Genomic DNA, 27,932 nt, shown 5'->3' on the forward strand with positions numbered 1-27,932 from the left:
ACTCTCATTCTTTCCTTTTATCCTTGACAGAACAGAGTTATTCTTTCCAACCATGGTGTTGCAATTGTCGCTGCCAAACCCCACAACATTTTTCCAAGGAATTTCCTTTTATTGAAGTAATTCATTAATAACAGTGAATATGGATGCTGCTGTGCCTGATGCAAACCCGGGTAAATCAAGGAGTCTGGTCTTTGGGTTGTCCCCATCAAAGAAGTGAGCCAACACGAGTCACTTTTTGGTGGTGTGGTGCGGTTGTTGCTTTCATCGATCATAATAATAATAATGCCTTTATTAGTCCCACAATGGGGAAATTCGAGATTCGAACCCAGGCCTCCTGGGGAGACTGGGTCCGGAACGCGGCGCCTTAGACCACTCGGCCATCCTGGCAGCCATGAGGGTAAATGGGTTGTTTCTGCGGTGCTCGATGACATCGTGTGTATACCTGGGTGCAAGGCTCTCCTTTACAATCATCGTTGCCTTGGTCCTCCGACAAGCAAACTCCTGCAAAAATACAGACCATAATATTTAAATAAATAATAACATCCTTCCTCCATCCATGTTATTAACATTAGCACAGTTGTAAATTATTCTTTTTCTGAAGTAAATCTGCATCTAGCACCAGAGTTTGCAATTATAAATATTTTTACAATGAAACAGAAAATTGTCAAGAACTCAAAATTCATTATATTTATATAAGCAGTAAATGTTAAAATTAATTAGGAAACAGAATTTTTCAAGGAAGTTACAGTTACCATGGTGCAATACATGCAAATATGTTAAACACGTGTTTATATTAATAATAAAAAAAAATTACCTTAGCTGTCTGTGAATCCGGGAACATAACTTTCACCAATTCACTAAAGTGGTCCGCAGCCGCGAATGGGATGTTGTGCTCCGCAAGGAAATGGCAGAAGAGGATTTCGGCGTTTGTAGCTGGATTGGCGGTAGAGACGAAGTGCTTTGTCAACTGGTTGTGTGTTTTGCTTCTCGACACATTCTCCACATGTTTTGGGCACCTATGGTGCAGGATTAGTTGACAGAACAACCAAGCGCGGAAGGGTAAAACAAAAGGACGATGAGTCTTTTGAGGAATAGAGAGTGAGAATGTCATCTGTGTTAAAGATTCACAGAGGCCTGCAGGAAGGAGATGCAAATTGGTCAGTTCAACAGCAATTGAAGAATGTTCTCCATGCAGGTTCAAAAGAGGCAATTTGTAGCAGGGTTAACAAAACATTACATTAGCCTGCTTAAAGGCACCCTGAGGTGTATGTGAATTACGCCCTCCATGCTGAAAGGGTCATAAAAGACCTAAGAAACAGAAGCCGACAGACACATTTTATCAAGATGAAGAAAAAAATGTTTGGTCATCATAGATGTAAATTCAAAATGGTTGGAACTCTTTCTAACCAACTGTTAGAATAATATTAAGAGGTTATTATACATTTGCCGTGACACAGCTTTATTTTAATACGTAGTGCATATAACATGTTGCAATCTAGTGAAGTAGACTATGCTTGAGTGTTTGCAGTTTGAGTGGAAATGCAGGAGCGATGCTGACGCAACCAACATCGTGCTGAATCCTGATAAGAGATGTTTGTCGAAGGCTGCTGCAACTACGACGGCACCTATGCTAAAGAAGAATGTCGAGAATAATAAAGAAATTCTTATGAAGTGGCTACAGAGAAATAAAATTTAACAATTATAAACAAATGAAATAAAGAGAAGTTTAATATCACACTGCACAACATTAACTACACGGTATAGGTTTTTTTTGCTAATTTTGGTTCACACATTAACAACTCTGGGAACAGCCACCTGCACCCAGGTTAAGGCGACCCAACAATTTTAAATAAACATGAAAGGAGTGCGGACGTGAGCAGGCTAAACAACAGCTGTGACCAGAATAAACTTACCATTGATACTGTTGTGTGAATCTGTATTGTGATATAACTTGTGATTCTCAATAAAAGGCCCAGGGGGGTGTAGTCAGCTTCAGAGATCCGAACCGATCACTGGGGTTTCATCTCTCCTGGCCGCCAGACTCTTGCCACTTGGTGTCCGTGTCTATTTTGTCCCTGAATTTCTTACTTGTCACGGTCACGCATCTGGATTTAGGACTTTCTGACCAACAGACCCCAGACTGTGTTGCTCGGCCCCTACACGTCCTCCACCCGAACGCTGAGCACCGGTTCCCCTCAAGGATGCGTGCTGAGCCCTCTCCTGTACGCCCTCTACACCTACGACTGCAGCCCGGCCTACGGTAACAACACGACAGTGGTCGGTCTGATCTCGGAAGGTGACGAGACAGCCTACAGAGCGGAGGTCTGGAGACTGACGGCTTGGTGCGAGGACAACAGACTGCAACTCAACGTTGCAAAAACAAAGGAGATCGTCATCGACTTCAGGAGGAACAAGACGGTGCCGCCCCCCCTCTGCATCAAAGGCGTGTGTGTGGAGAGGGTCCACACGTTCAAGTTCCTGGGAGTACAGATCTCCGATGACCTTTCTTGGACGCACAACACCACAGCGGTGGTATATAAGGTCCACCAGCGTCTGCACTTCCTGAGAGTCCTCAGGAAATTCGACCTGGACAGGAAGCTGCTGCTGACCTTCTACCACTCGTCCATCGAGAGCCTGCTGACGTACTGTGTCTCCACCTGGTACAGCGGCTGCACTGAGGCGGACAGAGTGAGGCTCCAGAGGACAGTCAAAACAGCGCAAAGGATTATTGGCTGCCCTCTCCCCTCACTGTCGGACATCTACACCGCCCGGTGCCTCAGAAGGGCTCTCAGCATCGTCAAAGACAATACCCACCCAAACTCACACCTGTTCGAACTGATGCCCTCTGGCAGGCGCTACAGGTGCATCAAATCAAGGACCAATAGACTGAGAAACAGTTTCTTTCCAAGAGCCATCTCCATTCTAAGCTCTCACACACACACGACCGCCCTTGCCTTGCAGAACAGCAACGTGATGTGTTTTTTATATACCCTATTCAGAATTATTTTCCATTGCACTAACAAATATTCTCTTATCTAATTTATTCTCTTACTTATCTCATTTATTCTCTTATTATCTAATTTATATATTTATCTGAATTATTGTTGTATTGCACTGGAGAGGGGAGCTCTCTAATCTCGTTGCACACTTGAGTACAATGACAATAAAGGGATTTCTGATTCTGATTTCTGATAAGGGTCGCTCCACCACATTTGGTGTGATTCTCCAGTAACATTTCAAAGTTCGGGCTGGATGGTGACTGGATCGAGTGGAGGGAACAGTTACGGCTGGAGGAAGACTGTGCACAGCAACTAGTATTAAAACCCTCATCTTAATAATAATAATAATAATAATATTCTTGAGGCCAGCCTCGCTAGAACATCCCAACGCTTGGCTCGATCACCATCCGACTGAACCAGAAGGGACAGCACGGAACACCAGGGGTAAGATAAACTTTAAAAATAAATTATGTCTGATTGACAAACCTGACACCAACAAATCCAGATGCATTGACAGTGGCAAAAGTACTTTGCAAGGATATCATTCAAGGATATGGTATTCCAGAGGAAAGAAAAAAAAGTTGGTGAAAAGAATGAATGAAAAAAAAAATGCAAAGGCTATGCATTGAGGAAACGGAGAGGCAGTGGACACAGTGCATGGAATTAGTAAAAATGTGAAAACGACAAGCACTGTGATATTCCATTAAATGTTATGCGAGTCACCTCTCTGTCCACTTTTAAACCTCGTTTGAAGATTAATTTTTGACTCAACATGAGACTGTTGCTGTTCTGTTGTTTTTCTAGTTTCTGTATTGGTGTTTATGTGAGTTAATTTGTTATATACAGAGAATTGCATTGAATTGTATTGTATTATATTCAGGGCTAGCACATTGTGAAACATTGTTTGGTAGGCCTTATAGAATACCTCAAATTTAAGAACCAATGGGAAATAGATGATGAAGCAACTTTAGCGGACTGTATGAGATAAATGTTGGAATAAGAAGTGTGAAGAAGAAACATTTGTAATTACCCAAGAGAGAAGGTCATGATAAGTGTTATTGACCACTCTCACAGCTGTAAAGATGTCAGAGAAGTCAACGTTGGTTCATTTGACACGTTGTAAAAAGGTCATTTCGGTTGAAAACTCCTACAAAGGAGATGAGCAAGAGTGTGATAAAAGAGTGGTCTTATTTCATAAGACACCAGACTAAGTAGAGGGGATATTTTGGGCGAAGTGACCCAGAAGTGGTTAAAAGTAGCTGTTCTAGGTTGGATGTATACACTGTTATTCTGTCGTTTCTATTGTTATGTTACTTGTGGGAACGACCTAGAGTTACAGAAGCAAACTATGATGTGACTATAGTACAATACCAAAATTGAGAGTCCCAAATACTAATTAAAAGGGATTTGCAAACAACAAGCAGATAACTAAAAAGGTTATGAGACATATTTGAGGAGCTTGGAGGACATGTTTTAGATTTGATTCAATTAGTACTCAAGTGGGTAACTATTGGTTTACAGAACAAAGTTACAATTAGGAAATGAGATATCCAAAATAAGAAAATCGGAGAAATCAGAAATCCCTTCATTGACATTGTACAGTGGGCAACGAGATTTGAGAGCTCCCCTCTCCAGTGCAATACAACAATAATTTAATTAAATTTTAATTTAAAAAAAAAAAAGCAAACAAAATTGTGTCATTGACATTATGAATAATGCTAATCTTGATAATACATGTATGGATTGGGTCAGCGTGTTTCCTGTGACTGGAGTTAATGAAGATAATCCTATGTTTTCTAAAATGATCGCTCTTGAAAATTTCAATTGTATAAATGTTGATGACAGAGCAGAGCGGTTAAAAATTTTATCAACACCACTGTGTCTGGTTTTGATAGTGGTTGAAATGAACTTCAATCCACTACCAAGAGGGGAAATCTGGTGGTGGTGTGGATATGATAGATTATTCGATAAATTACCCAAGAATGTAACAGGTTTTTGAGCCTTCGTGCATATCTGTCTGTGTTTTTCATAAGGGGCCCTGCTTATAAACTATTGGTAGCACCTGGTGAGTCCCATTTCCCAAAATGTACTTGATTGATCGTAAATTGTAAGTTTTATATTGTTTGTGGATAAACTGTGTGAACTATCCACTGTCATGCCAGGGCATTGGTGACCTTAAAAAAGAGAAAGCAAAGTGGCACGGCCAAAATGATTCAACATACATTGAAGCCAGTGGTGTGCCTCTTGGTGTACTAAGCAAGTATAAATTAGTAGATCTAGTAACAGAGGATTTGAGTCCTCGAACAAAGAACGCAGACAGGTCAACTGCATCATCACAAAGTGCAAAAAATTGGGTAATTGGAGGCAGAGAGGGTTTGAAACTGTGCACGAACGGCTATCAGCCAATCCCTTATGGCATTCCGAAATAGGATAGCTGTTGATGTTGTTGGATGAGAGAGGTGGTGTTTGTGCTATTTTTGGTGAACAATGTTGCACATTTATTCCCAACAATACAGCGGCGGGTGGTAGTTTGACGGGCCATAGAAGGTCTTAAGACTTATAATGTGAAAATGAAGGGAAAATCTGGTCTCGACGCCACCATGTGAAGTTCCGGGATGAATGCCCTGGGACAATGCAGAGCCGTGGTGTCCTCAATTTGGTATCAATCGCTGTTTTTGCAGAATTCCTGACATTGTGAGGATGCTGTTGTATTCCATGTATGCGTTTTCTCATTAACAGATTAATAATCACTTCCATATAGCCCATGGAGAACCGGATGGCTCAAATGTATCCTTTTCTTGGCCCTAATCATGAAGGTAATGGGAATGATGAAAATAATGACATGGTTTATGACCTACTTGAATTGTCCCTAGACCCTGGGAACTGTGAATAATTAACATTGCATCTGAGTGCAAATGTATTTCGAGACGGAGAGACTGCCCGCCGGAGTAGGCCAGCCTTGGCATGCCAGTCTTGGGGACCAGACGGGAATCAACGTTCCAGACGATGACTAACCTGGAGAGGACCTTCCCTTGGGACGTTGACCAGTGCCATGGGAGGGAGCGAGGACGACCGATTAAACCTACATCACCCTTGACATAGAAACCTCCTATAAAATGTGAGGCTGGGCTGAGATAGGGCGCGACTTTTCGATTGTACTCGCCAGAGTGCAGTTCCTCATGAGATTAAGAAAAAGCCGCCCAGATATCTGTCTTTGTACTATATTACCTGAACTCCAGAAATCGAAGAAACTAAATATCGGAACTCTAATCAGTTGTTGAGTCTTTGACTCTTCTTTTTGAGAACAAAAACGAACACGCATTGGAATAAGTTTGGCTTTTAAGGTTTATTTACAAAATACTTCTCATTTCCTTGGTGCCTCAACTCCATTTCTGTTCTAATTACCTGCTTTTTATTTATATGACGGCACATGGTAAGCGCTCTGTTACAGCTCCATCTGGAGAGAAATACAGTATATAAATAAAATTGTATTGTATTGTATTGTATTTATTTTAGAGTTGTATAATTGTTTGTACGGTGGCCGAGAAAGGTCACAACAATTGCAAAAGCCAATACACAACAACATTGAAATACACACTGTTGCAAAACCACAATGAAAATGCAAAAGTTACAACACAACATTTGAACTGCAGCGATATTGCAAAAGCTACAACACAACGAAAGTGCCGAGGCAACGGAAGTGAGCGAAACTCTTGCGGGATGGAAAAAGACGTAAAGCGCATGTTGAAAATAAAAAGATTCCCAAATAATGACTAACCTAAAGTAATTTTAGCCACAACTAAGTCTAGCCCATATGATTTTCCACGCAGAAACTTCTCATGAAGGTGTCTGCATGGAAATTGAATGGTACACTTTATCTTAAATCTTAGCTGATATCAAGTGTGTCCTGCAAACACGAGTGTTGTTGACCTTGGTACCTAGGGGTTGTGCCTTTCGCGTCCTTTTTCATGCCCACCATTCACCCTTTACCGTCGGCATGCTGTCCTCAGTCATGTTCACCTACCCTCTATATAAGCAGCATCTGTACGAAGTTCTTCCAGTCAGTGAAGTAGAGCACTCATAGAAGTCACACAACATTTTAGAACTCTGTGCGCAAATAAGGTGCGCCACATTTTAGGCTCCCCGTCCATTTATATTAAAATTTCATTTCATGTCGTGTAGTTGGCAAATAGTGCGTTATTAAGGCAACAGCTTTTCGTAAAATTTCACAAACTTTGTGTTGCAATATAAGGGAGGCGAAAAAGAAATCTGAACAAATATGAGGAACATCTGGTCAACTGGCATGGAGAAATACTTCAAACAATTCCTTTAACCAGTAGATGGTGCCCACTATTATCAATAAATTTAAGTTTATAGATGTTTTCAGGCCGGCATTATTATTGAATGGAAGAAATCTTTGGAAGTAATTATTTAGGTCAAATTACAGTAGCCTTAATAGTTATGGCAACATCGACTTTTAAAGTTAATTAGAAATAGCGGCCTTCCTGTTAGGTTTAGCATATAGCGCCAAGTGACTTTTTTGTACGTCTTGGCCTATTGCATATTGTTGGATGAATGTAGGTCGTGTTTGGTTAACCATTAATGGAGTCAGATAATTAATTCAAACTTTTTAATATGTTACCAAATTTTTGTAGCTCGAGGTGAAACATTCAACTGGGGCTGCTTATTTTAAAATTTATATCTTTTGAGACTTGCGCAATCAACAAATAAAATACTGAATATTTTGCCAGACATGTTTTAGACACTCAAAATAGTGTTTTTTTTTTGTTTTTTTGGCAAAAAAAGTCAAAGTTGGTGTGGCCTAAAAACTCTTCCGAGCAAATATAAGATTGACCTGACTAACCCGCTCAGAGAAAAACATCAATGAATGAAAACAACGCGGGAAAGTCTTGTGTGGAGGGGTCTCCCAGGTGAACTTGAGAAATGTTTTTTTTTTTAAACCCCACAACTGTTACTTAAGAGAGCACTACGTGACGGTAGAAAGACGAAGTTTTTTCCTGACCATATGATGAGCCCAAAGTGAGTGCTATGTTGAGTTGTCCGGCTATTAGGTCAAGCACAGCTACAAGCATTAGCAAACTAGCTAAAACGGCTGCTAGTAGCTCTGAGGCTAATGTCGCCCCCGTCTCAGCAGCTTTATCGATGAGCCTACTTGTTGCTGAATTGGGTAAACAATGGCTTTCACTCAGGGAGGACATGTCAGTGCTAATTCAAGATTCAGTAAAAACTTTACAAGCATCACTGGACGCTTTCCAAGACGGCGACGAAAACTTTCGCTGGAGAGAAGTTTGAGTGCATCTTGAGAACGGAGGCACGAGTGGAGCAACTTGATACACTCAGCAACTCGTCTTAGAATTAGAATTAGAATTAGAAATCCCTTTATTGTCATTGTATTCAAGAGTGCAACGAGATTAGAGAGCTCCCCTCTCCAGTGCAATACAACAATAATACAGACAAATATATAAATTAGATAAATGAGAGAGTGCAATGGAAAATAATACTGAAGGGTATATAAAAACACATCACGATGCTGTTCTGCAAGGTAAGGGTGGTCTCGTGTGTGTGTGAGAGTTCAGAATAGAGATGGCTCTCTGAAAGAAACTGTTTCTCAGTCTATTGGTCCTCGATTTGATGCATCTGTAGCGCCTGCCAGAGGGCATCAGGTCGAACAGGTGGGAGTTTGGGTGGGTATTGTCTTTGACGATGTTGAGAGCCCTGCTGAGGCACCGGGCGGTGTAGATGTCCGACAGTGAGGGGAGAGGGCAGCCAATAATCCTTTGCGCTGTTTTGACTGTTCTCTGGAGCCTCACTCTGTCCGCCTCAGTGCAGCCGCTGTACCAGGTGGAGACACAGTACGTCAACAGGCTCTCGATGGACGAGTGGTAGAAGGCCAGCAGCAACTTCCTGTCCAGGTTGAATTTCCTGAGGACTCTCAGGAAGTGCAGACGCTGGTGGACCTTCTTTACCACTGCTGTGGTGTTGTGAGTCCAAGAAAGGTCGTCGGAGATCTGTACTCCCAGGAACTTGAACGTGTGGACCCTCTCCACACAGACGCCTTCGATGCAGAGGGGGGGCGGTACCGTCTTGTTCCTCCTGAAGTCGCCGACGATCTCCTTTGTTTTTGCAATGTTGAGTTGCAGTCTGTTGTCCTCGCACCAAGCCGTCAGCCTCTTTACCTCCTCTCTGTAGGCTGTCTCGTCACCTTCCGAGATCAGACCGACCACTGTCGTGTCGTCAGCAAACTTGACGATGGTGTTGTTACCGTGGGCCGGGCTGCAGTCGTAGGTGTAGAGGGCGTATAGGAGAGGGCTCAGGAGAGGGGAACCGGTGCTCAGCGTGCGGGTGGAGGATGAGTAGGGGCCGAGCAACACAGTCTGGGGTTTGTTGATCAGAAAGTCCTCAAGTCTTGAGGACACTGAGAATAGAGCTCGGGGGCGGTCAAAATCCGGATAATTGAGGGGAGTGAAAAGGGCCGGGAACTAACCAAATTCGTAGCAGAGTTGGTCGTGAAAAATCTCAGTCATGAGGTTCTCGCCAATCCATTGGAGCTAGCAAGAGCACACCGTTTTCAGGCCCATAAATCAGGATCGGGAGGAAGGTCGAGATCCTTTGTGGCCTGTTTTCATTTCCAAGTGAGAGAGAAAATCCATATCGATTTTCTACTTTATTATTAGGCTTAGAGTAAATGGAACACAATGAAAACTGTTCATTTTGCTAGCCAGCGCCCTTGTATGTGCATGTCCGGTGAGATCTATAATTGGCTGTTCTGAATGTCATCGCAATCCACCGACACCCCTTTTGCGAGCTACACGTCGATCGCAATCGGTGTAATGGGCACCCCTTGTGTATGCTTACGCTATACTAAATCAATTTATATTGGGTTTCACTGGATTCTTAGTATTTGTTATGTGTATATATGGTTCGTTCTTGTTGTATGTATGGGTGTTGTATATTTGTGGTTATGTTTGCTTGTTGGGGGTTGATCGAATTATTGCGTTCTATTATTTTATTTTATTGGATGGGAAGGTAACTAGGCAGACCATTTTATGAAGTCAAATATTTTGGTACGTTGTTTGATGGCTCTTCTCCAATTATTCTAGATTTTACTCAGGCTGATTTTTTTCTTTTTTTTTTACTTTTATGTTTGTGAAACTATTGTAAGGAATTGTCTGGTGTGGTTGACTTAACTAGGCGCTGTCGAGCCAAGGACCAAGATGGCAGCTTCGGGTGGTTGCTCCCACGACTCAACTAGAAATTGGTTTGAAGTTATGGTCATTTAAACTTTTATATTGTTTTGCACGATGTCCAAACAAATGACAATCAAAGATTGTGAGGGCAGTGCCAAACCCCGTGGCTTTCATAGGCTTATAACTTCAATTACAACACTTGCCGGAGATGCTAACATTGAGGTAGACGCACCATTGACTGCTTAAGTCACAGTGCACAGTGAGTTGCAGTCACTTCGAGCAACTTTTACCTTGATGAATATGAAAATGGACATCATTGATGGCTATGGAGTGACTCGGTAAGGTGGAGAGACTAATGGCTGAAGTGAATGACTCCTTTGACGAGGCGCAAAAGAGGTTTGCGGACCTTCAATAAGGCATCACGGCAAATGCTAAAAGGCTAGTGGAGGCTGAGGGCCGCATCAGAGATGCAGAGGATGGCCTACATAGCATGAAATTGTAGCTGGCTAACGCTATGAATCGGATCGCTTATTTGGAAACCAAGATGGAAGACTTGGAGAACCGTGGCACAAGGAAGAATATACGACTGGTGGGGCTGCCTGAAAATACTGAAAAGTCTGAGCCAATGACCGACTACATAAAGCGTATGTCGCCGGTTTGGCTGGGGCTCGACGCCGCCAAGTCTTTCACATTGGAAAGGGCGCAATGCACGCTGGGGAAACAAAGACCGGATTTGAGCAGAGTCGTAATTATTTGCTTTTTGCGATTTCAAGACAGTGAGACTGTCTTCAAGGCTTCTAAAGAACGCACACTCTCCCATGATGGTCATAAGATCTTCTTTGCTCAAGATTTGTCAGAAGAATCTGTGCGAGATATGGCCTTTTATAGTGTAAGGCAGGGGTCCTCAATCATGTTCCTCGAGGGCCGGTGTCCTGCAGGTTTTCCATCTCTCCCTGCTGCAACACAGCTGATTCAAAAGATCAGATAATCAGCAAGGTCTGCAGAAGCTAGATAACGATTGCTCAGGTGTGTTGCACCAGGGAGAGGTGGAAAACGGGCAGGACACCGGCGCTCAAGGAACAGGATGGAAGACCCCTGGTGTAAGGTCATACACGTCTCACACAAGGGTCTTCAATCCTGTTCCTCGAGGGCCGCTGTCCTACCTGTTTTCCATCTCACCCTGCTGCACCACACGTGATTCAAATGAGCAGGATCATTATGTAGCTTCGGCAGACCTTGCTGACTAGCTGATCATTTGAATCAGGTGTATTGCAGCAGGGAGCGATGTGACACAAGCAGGACATCGGCGCTCGAGGAAAAGGATTGAGGAGCCCTGCAGTGCACGAACCAAAAATTATCTCAGATTTTCTCTAAAACAACCGATGTATGAAATAGATGCAAGTTGTCTCAAGCAGACCATTCCAATTTGTTCTGGTCCTGTCCGAGGCTTGCCACGTTTTAGGCAGAGCTATATTTTTTTTTAACACAGCTTACCGCGCAGTAGTCGACATAAACTCAAAAAGGTTTTTGTCTAGTTTTAGTCGACGGAAACTCCCCTACCCATTCAACGTGTGTGGAGAAAGTTTATTGAGGCCAGAACTTTTCGAGGATGGACTCTGCGCCTCTGCAAGTTGAGGATTCTTCACAATGTCAAGATAGTCCTTTTTGCCACACCGGAGGAAGCAGTAATTCTGCTATCCTTAGTCTACTCAACGAAGACACTCCTGTTCAGCGAGTACAGCAGTAAGACAATACTATAAGGATAATGTAGTTTAGGCTTATTATTATGTTTGAATGTATTTGTAGCCATGATTAGTTATTTTATATATTTTCCTTAATTTTTTAAATTATATTAGGGATGTTGCTGCCATACATATTTCACATTGCACGTTAACTATAGACCCATACAGTATTTGGTACAGATTTTTGCAGTCGTTAAATTTGTTGGAAATAACAAAATGATGGTTTGAATGTTTTTACATTAAGATAATGTACATGTGTGAGTGCTCAAGTTGGGGCCTTGCAGGCTTATCATACTAATTATGTTTATTTAGTGTTTACTTAATTGTATTAAGAATTGTTGCTACCATATTGGGTGGACAATTTATGATATAAACCAGCTGTAAACTTCTTTAATAATTCCTTTTGTTTTGTTGATACAGGGTGTGGTAATAGTTAAATTAATAAGTATTAACAATAATGAGTTTGACTTTCGGCATGCCAAGATGATTAACGGATGGCTGAAGTTGGGATGTGAACTTACAATGTCCTTTTTTAGATTTATTTTGGCGGGTCCTTCTACCATATTTGGTGGACATCTTATGTTATGTTTGTTATAGGTTAATATAGTTGACTGTTGCGGATTATTGCAACAGTTAGATTAATTATTGTTAAGGATATTGTGTTTTAATTTCTGATATACTGGAACAAGTTATTGGGATGCGTGGGTTTTTTGTGGGGTCAGGGAAACCCCATGGGTTGTCTGAGGAATGTGATTGCAGTTAAACAACTCCTCAATAGTGTGGCTTGGTATTTGCCCTTGTACTTAGTTTAAGATGGGATGTAAAGTTTTTTTTTTTTTTTTTTTTTTTACACTTTAATAACTTTACACTGGGTGGTTGTTTTTTTTACTTTAATAATAACTTTACATAAGTATTTAATGTTTCCATGTTTTTGTTGTTTTGCTTAAACTATTATTGTGATGATTATTTTATAGTTTTATAGTTTTGTTTCTTTTTTTCCTCTTTTTGTGTTGATTTGCCTTTTGTCACACTCATGATTGTCTTCCTATATTTAAAGCAACATGGAAGATTCAGGACTGTCTGAAATAAGATTTACTCACTGGAATGTAGGAACTCAATAAGATGACTAAACTGAAAAAGGTAATGACTCGACTTAAAAAATATGCGCTCTGAAGTAATTTTTCTTCAGGAAATTTATATCAAAGTCTCTGAAATTAAAAGGATACAACATGGATGAACTGGACAGGTTATACATGCCACATGTAATAACCATGCTCGGGGCATACTGATTCTAGTTCATGAAAAAAAAAATCATTTTCAAGTTACTAAGGTTATTTTGCGACCCTTGAGAAAGGTTTGTAATTGCCCAGGGTAGGATTTTGTCTTTTACATTGAATCTGATGAGCATTCATGGACCGATTGAGGACAACTCATGGTTTTTCGAGGACTAGACAAGACTGTCCTCTGTCTCCCTTCCTGTTTGCCATAGCAATTGAACCTTTGGCCATCAGGTTATGTCAGGAGGGTAGGGATGGGGGGGGTTGCCCATCTTGTAGGGTTCATCAATTCTTAAATGCTGACAACCTCCTTTTGTATGTGTCCAACCTTGATGCCTCTCTCCCAGTGGTCCTCGGAATATAATATATACGTTTGGGTTATATTTGGGCAATAACCTTGATTTTCATAAAAGTGAACATTTTCGTATATATTCATAAAAGTGAACATTTTCATATAAACGCCTCTGCCAAACTTATTCCCCAGTCGTTCTTCCCCTTCAAGTATGCTTCAGATAGATTCAAGTATCTGGGGGTCCATATTGCCAACTCAATGAACCACCTTTTTGCTAACAAAATTCCCCCTCCTTGTGGAAAAATGCAAATTTGAATTGTAGAGGCTAAGATAGAGCTTTAAGCCACTGTGATGTTGCACCAGAAGGTTGTAATTGACGCGCTTTCATAACCATAGAAATAGAATAGAAATAGAAATCCCTTTATTGTCATTGTACTCAAGTGTGCAACGAGATTAGAGGGCTCCCCTCTCCAGTGCAATACAACAATAATACAGACAATATATAAATTAGATAAATAAATAAGACAGTGCAATGGAATTCAGTACTGAATAGGGCATATAGAAACACATCACAATGCTGTTTTGCAAGGTTAGGGTGGTCTCGTGTGTGTGTGTGAGAGTTCAGTATGGAGATGGCTCTCGGAAAGAAACTGTTTCTCAGTCTATTGGTCCTTGATTTGATGCATCTGTAGCGCCTGCCAGAGGGCAACAGGTCGAACAGGTGTGAGTTTGGGTGGGTATTGTCTTTGACGATGTTGAGAGCCCTTCTGAGGCACCGGGCGGTGTAGATGTCCGACAGCGAGGGGAGAGGGCAGCCAATAATCCTTTGCGCTGTTTTGACTGTCCTCTGGAGCCTCACTCTGTCCGCCTCAGTGCAGCCGCTGTACCATGGTTGAAATGAATGAAAACCAGACAAACTTGAACCCAGGGTTCATTTATTTTGTCCACATTCTTCTTTGATCACTAAATTTCAGCGTTTTCAACAGTTAAACAGCCATAAACGTGGTAGGAACCTGTTGCATTGACAGCAGTTTACTTTTCCAGTCGGAACACCAACAGAGGCAAGGGGAAAATTCCAACCGAAATAAATAATTGCCAATCAAATGAGCGAAAAAATAAACCATGCAACACACAATCTACTTCTACACTGACTTTGAAAGATGAGCTGGTCTACCAATATCCCTAGCGAGTCGAGTAAACTCGGTGGGCTTCTTCAGATCACTCGATTTGTCTGGGGTAATAGAACTCCAGGTGCTAGCAGGGCCGTATTGCAGCTTCCCAAAGCTCTTGGTGGTCTGGCAATGCCCAATATGTTACACTACTATTGGTCCTGCAACATTCACAAACTTTTCCAGCACACGCCCCTTGTGAGTAGATGCGGAATTTGGGTCTTCTAAACTCCCTCTTAATCTTTGGTCTGTTCTCCACTCTCTTTGACCACCTCTAAGCTTTTTTCTAAACCAGTTATAATTGACACAATTAGAATTTGGGTTCAGATTAGAAAAAGCCTGGGTCTCTACAAGGCCTCTGACTTTGCTACCATAGTAAAGAATCATTTATTATTGCAGATGTACAGATGTGACCTTCCAGGCTTGGTCTGACAAAGGTATAACGGAAATCTAAGACCATAATGAACAAGGGACCTTTATGTCATTCTCCGAGCTCTCTGAGAAATTCAACTTGCCAAACTGCTTCCTCTTCAGGTTCTTCCAGACGTGCCATTTTGTTAAGTCACAGAATTCCCTAGCTGTCCAACAGAAACATTGGCTGATTCGTTATTATCTCTCAACTCGGAAAAGCAACAGCTGATATCTACCATTTATAGTCTTATTGGCACCGCAATAGCAAGCCCACCTTTTGGTCCAAAGGAATCTTGGGAAGGGGACTTGGATACCGTGATACCCGACAATTATTGGCAGCATGTGTTACGCTTAGTGCACTTCTTTTCAATCTGTGCGAGATATGGCCTTTTACAGTGTAAGGTCATACACGTCTCACTACACAAGGGGTCTTATAACCTGTTCATCGAGGGCTGCTGTCCTACCTGTTTTGTTAGCTTCGACAGACCTTGCTGATTAGCTGATCATTTGAATCAGGTGTATTGCAGCAGGGAGCAATGGGAAACAGGCAGGACACCGGCGCTCGAGGAATAGGATTGAGGAGCCCTGCAGTGCACGAACCAGAAATTATCTCAGATTTTCTCTAAAACAAACGATGCATGTAATAAGATAAGATAAGATGTCCTTTATTAGTTCCACAATGGGGAAATTTGAGGTGTTACAGCAGCAAAGATATAGATCACACAGAGTCGGCGGCGTAATGTAGCCGTTAATGTATAACATTAGCAGCAGACATTCAAAAAGCATGCAAATATACACAGTATAAACGTATCTAAGTGTAAGGAAACACTCCTAATGCCTGTCCATTATACAGAGGGGGAAACGCTGTAATGATAAAAACTACTGAATGATTGAAAATAGATGCAAGTTGTCTTAAGCAGACCACTCCAATATGTGCTGGTCCTGTCCCAGGCTTGCCACGTTTTAGGCAGTCGTCCACATAAACTCAAAAAGGTTTTAGTGTAATTTTAGTAGACGAAAACTCCCCCAAAAAGTTTTCGTCTAGTTTTCGTAAATGTAGTCGACGAAAACTCCAAAAGGTTTTAATAAGTTTTTGTCAAAAACGGGCATACATCATTTGCACCCAATAAAAAAGACTTTCTGATCGACTACCAAAGATTATACATTACAAACAGATAAAGTGGTAACAGTGGAATCAATGCTCATTGCTCCAAAATAAGACAAGAAACAAAACATTTTATTTGGCAACTATTTTGGCTTTATTTAATTTAAAGCAACAAAATTAGTACTGTCAGACGATTAAAATATTTAATCATAATTAATCACATTTTTCATAGTTAACCCGTAGTTAATCAAACATTTTATTAATTTAAAAAAATCCCTTTATTCATTGTAAAAACAAAAACTCAAATTTTTTGTAGATTATGTATATAATTCAATATTGTATTGAATTGCAATACCTTTAATATATGAGAATTGATTTTTTTGTTTTTATGTAAATACTTTATTTTTAATGGAACAAACAAAGCATTGGATTTGACTCACAAACAAAGTCACACAAAACAGCCTTTCTAAGGGATCAAATTGGAGCAATATAAGAAATATAAAATGCCAACAAAGTGCAAATTAAATGGGTCAAAATAATGGGCTGTCATACCGAGGTCGTTGTGGTTACTGGGAGAAGAAGTCAATCACCGGTGAGCGCGACTGCTTCCGCCTTCTCCGCTTCATGCAAGTCTTGAATGCGGGTTGCAATGGTGTATCTCGAGGACAATTTGTAAGTGCAGTCGTTGGACGCAATGCAAAGTATTTCAGTCAGAGCTTCGTCCTCCACGATGCTAACATGCAATGGATACCCACTTAGCTATGGCTTCGGCGAGTCACTTTTTAGTTGATCCATCCACCGGTTTCTGTCGCAAATTATCCATGGATGCCTGGGTTTGACAAGGGGCTGGACAATAGGCATCAGCGGTGTGCTTGGCCATCAAATGGTGTTTTAAACTGGACGTGCCGCGATGGTAGTTCAGTGCACGATGGCAATACACACAAATGACTTTGCACTTATCAATGACAACATTAGGTAACTTTAAAAAAAAAATGCGGTTCAGAATGGAATTTGCGTCATTTTTACCACTCCCATGATGCTTTTAGTTCTATAAACCAGCGAAAACTCCGCACAGCTAGCCCATGCAGGCGTGTCCTAAATTTCGCGTGCTTGATGTTTTTTTCCGGTCTCGCTAGCGTCAGCGCTATGTCATAGGACTACATTGTTTATTCGGCCAAGATCAGTCTTAATCGCTGGTTAAAAAAACTGACGGTGTTAAAAGGGGGTTGGATTAATCCCATTAATAACGTGTTTTTCTGACACCTCTAAACAAAACAAAAATGTGTTAACAACACAGCCTTGCAGTAGACTTTTTCTAATACAGTACCACAAGCACAAACTCTACCAAATATGTGTCTGTGTCGATGTGTGCGTGAGCAGAGACGAATGACCGCAGATGTGTTTGTGTTGTGCCGGTGTGCGCAACGGTGTGAGCACTCTGTGTGGGCCGCGTGCGCCCTGCGTGCTGTACTGGTGGCGGGCGTACCCAAACGAGGATACATTGCACCAGCGTTGCAATTTTTTGAAAGACTGATTACATGTTCAATATGAAGCGATGTCATAAATTTTAAACGTCTGACGGACCACACGCGAACAATTAGTGTCATCACTTAAAAATCATGTACGTCACGTCATGTTTTCGTCATCTAAGAGCCACGTTAATCTCGTCATTGTTTCATTATCGACATGAAAGAAGGGGCGTTACCGAAATATTTTCATCGTTGACAAAAACAACACTAATATGGTGTGACTATCGCCCCTGAACCACTTGTTTGGCACTCCCTTGCGTCCAGTGGCTTCACAGCCTTTTCAGACAGTACTTGCCTTTTCCACCTCACTAGCTAGCTGATTTATACAACATAACTGGTAGCTTCCTAGACCTCCCTCCCATGACAGGTGGGTTAAAGAGTTGCTACTTTCCATAAAACTTGAGAAACTTCAGTTGTCCCATAAGGCATCCTTGGCCTCTAAGTAAGTGCTGGATGACCAAGCTTCTCTTGAAAGGTCCGTCTTGAAAATGGCCTCGCAAGTGTATCTGCAATTAAATGCACACTTTTGCCTCCTTCCCCCATTGTGGTTTAAAAAAAGCAAGAATATATTTTAGATTTGCAAACGGTCGCCAGTTACAACACTCTAGTATGTTGATTCCGTATAGCGCTGCCCAATCATAAGTGAGTATCCAATCACAAGACGTGTTCATCACCTTCAATGTAAGGCCAGCTAGAAGGCCTTACTGTCATCAATTTGTGATCTGATTGGATATCGCAACTGTCTATCAACTGTAAAAGCCCCCTTGAGAAAGAGTACAGACGCCCGCACGATTGTAACTGGGCACATCATTATTAAGAGCAACCTTGCAGTCGGGACTTTGAGCTGCTGGCTGTTAGCATGCGTCCGTACTACATCCCACGAGAGTTCAGCCATGTGATCGCAGTGGTGGTGCACCTACCACCCTCTGCTAACAGTGAGTCAGCCCGTGACGTACTGACTGCAGCTGTGAGCAGGCTATAAACACAGCACCCAATTGCCCTGCTCCTCATCTCCGTTGACTTCAATCAATCCTCTCCTGCTTTCTCTCTGCCTTCATTCAGACAATATGTCACCTGCCACACCAGTAACAATAAAATATTGGACCTTTTCTATGCCAATACCAAGGAGGCCTAGACATCACTAACCCTGCCCCCGTCGGGCAAACCTGATCGCAACCTGGTGGCTCTCCAGCCTGTGTACAAACGTGTGGTCGACAGGCTGCCAACTGTGACACGTACAGTTCAGAGATGGTCTGGAGAGGCAGAGGAGGCCTTAAAGGACTGTTTCAACACAACTGTGTGGGGAGTATACAGCAAAGCCCATGGGGAGGACATTAATAGTCTAACGGACACTGTTACAGACTATATTAATTTCTGCATGGACAACAACATACCCACCAGGGCAGTAAGATGTTTCTCTAACAATAAACCCTGGATCACACCGGACACTTCCATCGACGGGTATACAAGCCAAAAAGTACATTTTACCTGGGCTGAAACTGAATGAATAAAAACTCTCCTGAAGGAGAAAAAGAGGGCTTTTATGTCAGGCGTCAAGGAGGAGCTGAAGAGAGTGCAACGTCAGCTGAGAAGGAGGATCAAAGAGGGGAAAATGTCCTACAGGATGACGATCGAGGAACAGCTGTAGAAGAATAATGCCAGGGATGTCTGGAGGGGCCTGAAGACCATCTCAGGCCACGGACAACCCAAGAACCAGGGGTAACCTTAAGTGGGCAAATGAGTTGAACCTATCTTTAACTACCATATTTTCGCGACCATAAGGCGCACTTTGAAGTCCTAAATCTTCCCCAAAACAAACGAGGCGCCTGGTAATGCGGCACACATATTAGATAGACTGAGCAACTCTCTCGACCATTGGGCCTGATCCCCTTGGGGTATTTCAGAGTGAATGTTAGAACATCCTGCTGGCCAAAGTCTGATATATCTATGCTTCGAATTGACTATGACAAATACATTATTGTGTTTACAGTTTTCGGTGATGGTGCAGGAGAAAGGTGGTCAAAAGGGCAGCTGTCCACGATGTCGTAGTCTTGTCATTCATGTTATTGCAAGCAAGAAACATCACAGGTTTAGACAACAGACTGCTAAAAAATAAATAAAAACACACTGCCCAAAGCACACCACTCACATCTCTCTAAACAGCCATGTGATTGGCTGAGGTTGAATGGCATTGCTGTAATCGTTTTGTGTTATTTTTATTTCTTTTGGGGATACGAATGGCTTGAGAGATACATGTTTTCTGTTAATTTTATTTCTTTGTTTCATTGTTTGCTTGCATGCTGAGATATTTTTGGTTTTGATTTGAAACTGTGACTCTAAGGAGTGTGTTGACCAGAGAAATCCCTCCCCTGACGTTGTCGATTAGATGTGTTGCCATGACATCCCTCATCGGTCTGTGGTGCTGCTACTGACAGCGATCCCTTATTCGCATGAGTGCTGGCATGCGCGAGCTAGCATGCATGAGCTAGCATGCGCGAGCTAGCATGCGCGGCGCGCCCAGTATAACTATTAAAGATAGAAATAGAACCCTTAACCGCTGCTGCGCCCATTGATACAGCGCGTCTTTTGGCCGTAAAAATACGGTAGGTTCGATCAGATGCCTGCCCCGGCTCAGTCTCTCCTGCTGCAGCCCCTACCAACATATCCTGCTGCGAACGTCACCCTATACCCCCTCCTTCCACAGTCTTCAGTTCCTCCTCTTCAGCCTTGTTCCTCACAACATCTCAGGTGAAGAACCAGCTGAGGAAGATGAGGGCGAGGAAGGCAGCGGGTCAAGACGGGATTCGCTCTCAGCTCCTCAAATCCTGCGCAGACCAGGTGTGTGGAATCGTTCAGCACATGTTCAACCTGAGCCTGAAGCTGGGCAGAGTGCCCCAGCTGTGGAAAATATCCTTCAGTCTCTGATGACTCTGGGATTGTCAGCCTCATCACTGACGGAGGCGATCGGGAGTACAGAGAACTTACTCAGGGTCTTGTGGACTGGTGTCAACAGAACCGCCTCCAAATCAATGCTGGGAAATCCAAGGAGCTGGTGGTGGATTTGTGCTGGCGGCGGTACTCTCCATCTGCACCAGTGAATATATAGGGAAGAGACGTTGAAAGAGTCTGAACTTACAAGTACCTGGGTGTTCATCTGAACAATAAACTGGACCGGAACAACAACACAGATGATCTCTATAGGAAGGGTCAGAGCAGACTCTTCCGACTCAGGCGGCTGAGGTCCTTTGGAGTCCAGGGGACACTCCTCAGAAACCTCTGTCACTCAGTGGTTGCATCGGAAAATTTTCTATGGAGTGGTCTCCTGGCCAGGCGGCATCTCGGGCTGGAACGAGAAGAGGCTGGACAAACTGTTGATGGGCCGGCTCTTTCCTGGGCTGCTCCCTGGGCTGTACCCTGCTCAGTGAGGGGGCAGGAGGATGAAGGCAAACTGTCATCAATGCTGGACACCCCAGCCCACCCCCTCCAGGACACTCTTAGAACACTCCACAGCTCCTTCAGTGATAGACTGTGACACCCTCGCTGTGCAAAGGAGAGATTTTGCCGCTCCTTCCTGCCAGCTTCTGTCAGACTGTTTAACAAGACAATTGGGTCGACGCTAAAAACGGGCGGGCATTAGTGCTATTGTGCAGTCCTAGGATGCAATACTCAATACACGCTATTACTGTACTTTTATTCAATGGTGTCCTTATGTTGACTAATGCAGTATTTTTTACCATTGCCGTATTTTTTTTTTATCATTGCAGCATTATTATTTATTTCCCCTTTGTACCATGGACAGACTTCCCTCTGCACTATGGACAGACATTAGGAGTGTTTCCTTACACCTATATATGTTGAGGGATGTAAGTTTTTACATACATGGGGATTTACATATACATGTATATACTGTGTATATTCGCATAGGTTTGTTTTTTCTGAATGTTTGCTGCTAACGTTATACATTAACAGCTACATTACGCCACCGTCTCTGTGTGGCCTATATCTTTGCTGCGTTAACTCTGCAAATTTCCCTATTGTGGGACTAATAAAGGCCATCTTGATCTTTATACAATAAATACCAGGAAAACATGTTGAATTCCGTAGACTGTTAAGACCCTGGACCCGCGAGAACGAAGAAAACAGAAAGAACTATTTCAACTGACAATAATGTGAGGGCTACATTTTAGTGGTGCTTTTTTCTTGCCTGCATTCATCTTGGGTGCAGGTCCTCGGGAGGATAGAAAAGTAGCCCAGATATCGAACTTGTACTATTTCCTGGCCTCCAGAGAATTGAAGAGACTATCGGAACACATTTTGAAAAGTTGAGTCTTTATTTAAACATTTATTTTCTTGAAGATAAAAACCAACACATAAGATGGCCCATTTTTCACTAACAAGCTCAGTGTATAAGGTTTTGGTCAGGACACTGAAATGAGTTATTTGCTTTTTTATCTATTCATTTTTTGGGGAAATTAGGAAATAAGTGATGAAAACGCCTACTTTTAATGAGGAGTATGTGGTGCTGTGCTTCGTGGGGTGCCGCCCCGATTTACCCTCTATGCATTTTCGATTGAGTCCGCTCGATAAACATGAAAGACAATTCTCTGGCTGCTGGCTCCCTCACGTAAGATCACATCAGTAAAGAGATTGCAAGTAGAAAAAAAAATGTAGCCTCATTGCCCTGAATTTTCTGTACAAGACTCTGCCCATCAATAATGGTAGCTGATGGCATAGGGATGATCTCTGCTGGCATGACTTCTCTGAGCTGCTTGAGGCACAAGGTGATATACTGAGAAGTTAGGTAGTACCTCTTCATGGCAGCCCTTTTCAGGCTGAATGCCTTTGTGCCTCCTGCTGTCCGGGTATCCTGATTGACTGTTTCTTCAATGGTTTGATCAATAGGGATCCTGCCAAAAGGATTCTGGCTACCAAGTTGGATACGGAAGCCACCCTGCATGAACTGGTTGTGCAACTCTGGATGATTAATGGGTAGATGTGTCATTTTAACATAGTACGTGCAGCATCCAATTCCCTTCTCTTGCTGCACTGTTGAGTAGACTGGACACTTTGATGCAAGAAAAAAAAATATGAGATCCACAAAGTTGAATACCATCCTTTGACGCCAAAATCTTATCTTGGAGCTGTTGAGACAAACCATTATCAATTAAATGAGATAATGCGCAATTTGTATACAAACAAAAAAATAGATATGACTTCTTTATATGACGAGCTGTTGGAAAAATCCCATATGTTCAGCACAACTGATGAAGAGTTGGACCTCTCCTCTTGAGTGGAGACGCGCTGTATCAAAGGGCGCAGCATCAGCTGTGGGTGCTATTTCTGTAATCAACACATACACTAGCCACATTGCACTATGAGGCGCATGCTAGCTCACGCATGCTAACCCTCATTTAAAGAAAGGCAGCTTTGTCAATGGCAATACCACTGATGCTATAGGAGCTTATGTGACAAGCAAACCAACAATGTCAGGGGAGGGATGTCACTCGTCACCACACTCCTTAGAGTCACGGTTTTAACTAAAAAAAAACAAAAAACTATATTTTAAGACTTTATTATATTGCAACACAAACATTGTGAAATTTTACACAAAGTTGTAGCCTTTGACAAAATATAAACACTAATGCAACATCTTCTGCACCATTGATATTTAATTAGGTTATTGTGTGATTTAAAAAAGAAAAATGGCTTAATAACGCCATTTAATTTTTTTTAGCGACGGAGCCCTGGTTGTATATGGCAAAAAGCCCTAGCAAAAGTTGGAGGCACTTGTAACAGCCCAGGAGCTAAAGAAAAATCTAAGAAACTCAAAAGCAAATGGGCTTTTTTTCAATTTCCGATCAAATTTTTGGCCTTTTATAGGGATTATATTTGATCAAAATAGTTTTTTATCTGTCATTATTTATTATATATATTTTATCTGACATTTCCAATGTGCCAGTATCCCAACATGCCAGTACCCAAACCTTACCAGGGCTGTGAGAGCCCTTTATAGCAGTTCGCAGCTCTGGCAGAGGAGCTAAACTGCTTGTTTGCTCGCTTTGACTCACCCCAAATGCCACACCCCCACACTCCATGCCTCAAATCGCCCTCACTCACTTTAGAGGAACACGATGTGAGGCGTGCAGTCCTGGCAGTAAACCCCAGGAAAGCCACTGGACCTGACGGAATATCAGGCAAAGTCCTCAGAGTGCCCACCAGCTATCACATGTATTTTGCAGGATCTTCAACCGCTCCCCGGCTCAAGCAGTCATCCCCTCCTGTTTGAAAATTTCCACCATTATTCCTGTCCCCAAAAAGTCACCCACAATCCACCTGAATGACTACCGCCCTGTTGCTCTCATACCTGTGATAATGAAGTGCCTTGAGAGGCTGGTTCACCAGCACATCAGAGACTGCCTTCCTCTCACACTGAACCCCTACCAGTTTGCATACCGAGCTAACAGATCCACTGAGGACGCCATCGACACTGCTCTGCATGTGTTGTCCAAGAGCAACAGCAGAGCTATGCCAGGATGCTCTTTGTGGACTACAGCTCGGCATTCAATATGAGCATCCCAGACATCCTCATCATCAAACTGGACATTCTCGGCCTTCCCGCCCTCACACGCACTTGCATTCAGGACTTTCTGACCAACAGACCGCAGACTGTGATGCTCGGCCCCTACACGTCCTCCACCCGAACGCTGAGCACCGGATCACCTCAAGGATGCGTGCTGGGCCCTCTCTTTTACGCTCTCGACACCTATGACTGCAAGCCCAGCCCACGGAAACAACACTATCGTCAATTTTGCTAACGATATGACAGTGGTTGGTCTGATCTCAAAAGGAGACGAGACAGCTTACAGGGAAGAGATCCAGGAACTAACGGCGTGGTGTGAGGAAAATAAACTACACCTCAACACTGCAAAAACAAGGAGCTCGTAATCGACTTCAGGAGGAACAAGACTATGCCACCCCACCTCTACATCAAAGGCGTGTGTGTGGAGAGGGTCCACGCATTCAAGTTCCTGGGAGTACAGACCTCCGATGACCTTTCCTGGACACACAAAACCACAGCAGTGATAAATAAGGTACCAGCGTCTGTACTTCCTGAGGATCCTCAGGAAATTCAACCTGGACAAGAAGCTGCTCCTGGCCTTCTACCACTCGTCCATCGAAAGCCTGCTGACGTACTGCGTCTCCGCCTGGTACGGCGGCTGCACTGAGGCAGACAGAGTGAGGCTCCAGAGGACAGTCAAAACAGCGCAGAAAATTATTGGCTGCCCTCTCCCCCCCCTGTCGGACATCTACACCACCCAGTGCCTCAGCAGAGCTCTCAATATCTCAATAAGATAATACTCACCCGAGCTCACACTTGTTCGATCAGTTCTCATCTACAGGTGCATCAAAACAAAGACAGACAGACTGAAAAACAGTTTCTTCCCGAGAGCTACCTACCCTTACCTTGCAAAACAGCAACATAATATGTATTTTTTTATCCAATTTTGTATTTATTTTCTATTTAATTCTTTAATCTTTAATTAATGTATTTTATATATATAATTAAATTATTGTTGTATTGCATGGGAGCGGGGAACTCTCTAATCTCGTTGCACATTGAGTACAATGACAATAAAGGGCATTCTGATTCTGATTCTTTTTAGGACCCAAAGAGCGACTGTTGCAAGGTCCCTATTTTTTCTACCCTCTGTGAATAATGGCATTTCTGAGACCCTAAACATGTATGAAAACTCACCAAACTGGTGAAAAATGTCATATTCATTTAAATATTGATGATTTTGCCAGGGCTGTGTGGAAATTTTTAAGAGTTTTTGTTCTGTTTAACTCATTTTTTTCTGAAGCCGTACCTATACGTCTTTGAAAAAATAAGCTCTGCCTACTGAACACGTATTTATACGTCTTAGCCATTTTTGCGTGTCGTAGAATGCAGTAGGCTCTGATGCAGCTCGTGGCTGTGACAATCAGCCTTGTCTGCATTGTAAGAGATCAGCCAGGATCACGCTGCGGAAGAAGATTGTAGTGGGGAAGGAGTGTTATGGAGGAATCTGGATACTGGAGACTATTAGCAGTAGTTCCAGTAGCGGTGGAAAATGAAAACAATTGATCTTTGAGGAAAGATTTTTGTTTTAAAAAAAAAAAAGCTTCCAGCTTCCATGACAAAGGCAATGGAGTTGTTTTAGATGAGGTTGACGCTTCGTCCTCATAAAAGCAAGCAGCCATCAAAAGAGGGTCTGCGCCCACACGACGCACGGGTCGCTTGGCTGGAGTTTTCCCACAACAAAGTTGAGGAATACAAGCCGGATATGGAACCCGATTTGTGAGACGAATATCTGACGTAAGTGAAAGCAGCAGAGAATCCTCACTGGAGCCACCAGAACAAGTTGGTCAGTCCTAAGTAGCTTGCAAGTTCCCATTCTAAGCTTGGTCACCCTTCATTCTCTCATCTGTCAGTTTTATATCAGTACGTCCTACTATAATATAGAGTTACCAGTAATACTAATATATGTACAGATCATGCGTCTTGTAGATGTGGACAAAATATGTCATGTACACGTGCAGTGCTACGCATTACGCTCAATAGTGGGACTTGCATATCATCATTCTCGGTTTTCTGCAAAAAAAAAAAATACATTTGGTTCAGTCAAAAGCTCTGCAAAAACCACTGCTGCTCATTTTTTCAGTAAATTGGAGGAATAATGAGGAATCAATTTATATGTGAGCAGCATGCGTGCATGTTTATGTGTACGTGGGGGACAGAGAGAGACAGAGAGAAGAGAGAGATGGGGAAATGTAAGCGTATAGCAACAGTAAAAAAAAAATGTGTGCCACTTGTATATATTTCTATGGATTACAGATTTTTCATCCAGCAGTCAAAGAACTCCTTGCATTGTTGGTGCAAAGAAAGGTGAATTGAAGTATTCATACTGCAGTAATAAAATATATGAAATTCTGAATTGTTTAAATTTCTATAATTTACATGGCAAAGTGATGGGGATGGTTCAGACTGCCAGTCAAAGACATCAATTTCACTGTGACCGCTGGCCGACCAGATGCTACGCCAAAGCTGCTATTAGAACAGCCAGCGGACTTCCTGCACCTGTTTATTACCAACGAGCTGCTCCAACACATCGCGGACGGCACAAACCGCTTTGCAGACAATTATTTAAGGCAAAACCCAGCGGTCTGTACCACGCTCTAAAAAAATATATATATTTGACACCCACAACAAAAAAACAGCCACACCACAGCAAAAATGTCAGGTCTGTCAGTGCCGAGGCAAGCGCATCAAATCATGTATGTGGTGTGAGATGTGTAGTGTTCTCTTGCACCAAGGCAATTGTTTTATTGTAAACCACATGCAAAAAAAAAGAAAGTGTAATTTGCATGGGTTGGCAGGAGGGGTGTACACACACACACGCACGCACATACACACACGCATGCATGCACAAACACGTCCTCGCTCACATTTTTTTATGTGCAAATAAACTGCAATTTTGTGATCAAAAGAACTTTTTGTTGTGCTGTTTTTGTTATTTTATTGGAAGATTGAGCAGTCACAAAAGAAAAATTAGTGCTAGTCAAATGTTTGTTTTTACCAAATGCTCTTTCTGTTTTTTTTGTCAGCAATGGTTATTCAGACCAAATTTAGATATATTCTAACACCGTCTAAAAAAATTAAAAAGATAGAAATAGCTCAAAAATACTTTTTTTCTGATGAAAGAAGAGTCTAATCTTTCTTTTGGTGACCTCCATACTTTAATAGCATTAGAACACTATTTTGTCAACCTTGCAAAATGAGTTAAAATCCAGTAAAACAGAGGAATATTGGGGGATTGCTATAGTGAAAATAGCTGGGATTAAATTAGTTAAAACCCTCAAAATTAGTGTTATTGCGTTGTATTGTATTGTATTGATATAGTGCTTTCACAACTTCAGCTGTAACAATGCTTTACAGAACATTTAACAGAACATAAATTTAACAGAGAAGGTGCAACCATCAAGCACAGATTTTTTTCCCTTCGACGACTGTCACAACAAAAGGCTGAAAATGGTGCATGCTAAGGACAGCAATAATGACCAAACATAAAACAGAAGAGCTCTTGAAAATTTCAGGTGCTTTTTTGGCATATTTTGACCCTCAAAATCAGTGTTGTTCTCAAGGGAAACAGCATGTTGCCA

At 42.3% G+C, this 27,932-nt stretch overlaps 1 protein-coding gene across 8 annotated transcripts in view; it reads right to left on the reverse strand.

Annotated features, from left to right (window-relative positions):
• LOC148331454 (zinc finger SWIM domain-containing protein 8-like) overlaps window positions 1-27,932 on the reverse strand; it is a 259,367-nt gene that overhangs the window by 86,059 nt on the left and 145,376 nt on the right. The window lies entirely within an intron of this gene.

This window comes from Idiotropiscis lumnitzeri, chromosome 9 (genome assembly GCF_059441095.1).
Source record: "Idiotropiscis lumnitzeri isolate Australia: NSW breed Sydney's pygmy pipehorse chromosome 9, RoL_Ilum_1.0, whole genome shotgun sequence".
Taxonomy (NCBI): domain Eukaryota; kingdom Metazoa; phylum Chordata; class Actinopteri; order Syngnathiformes; family Syngnathidae; genus Idiotropiscis; species Idiotropiscis lumnitzeri.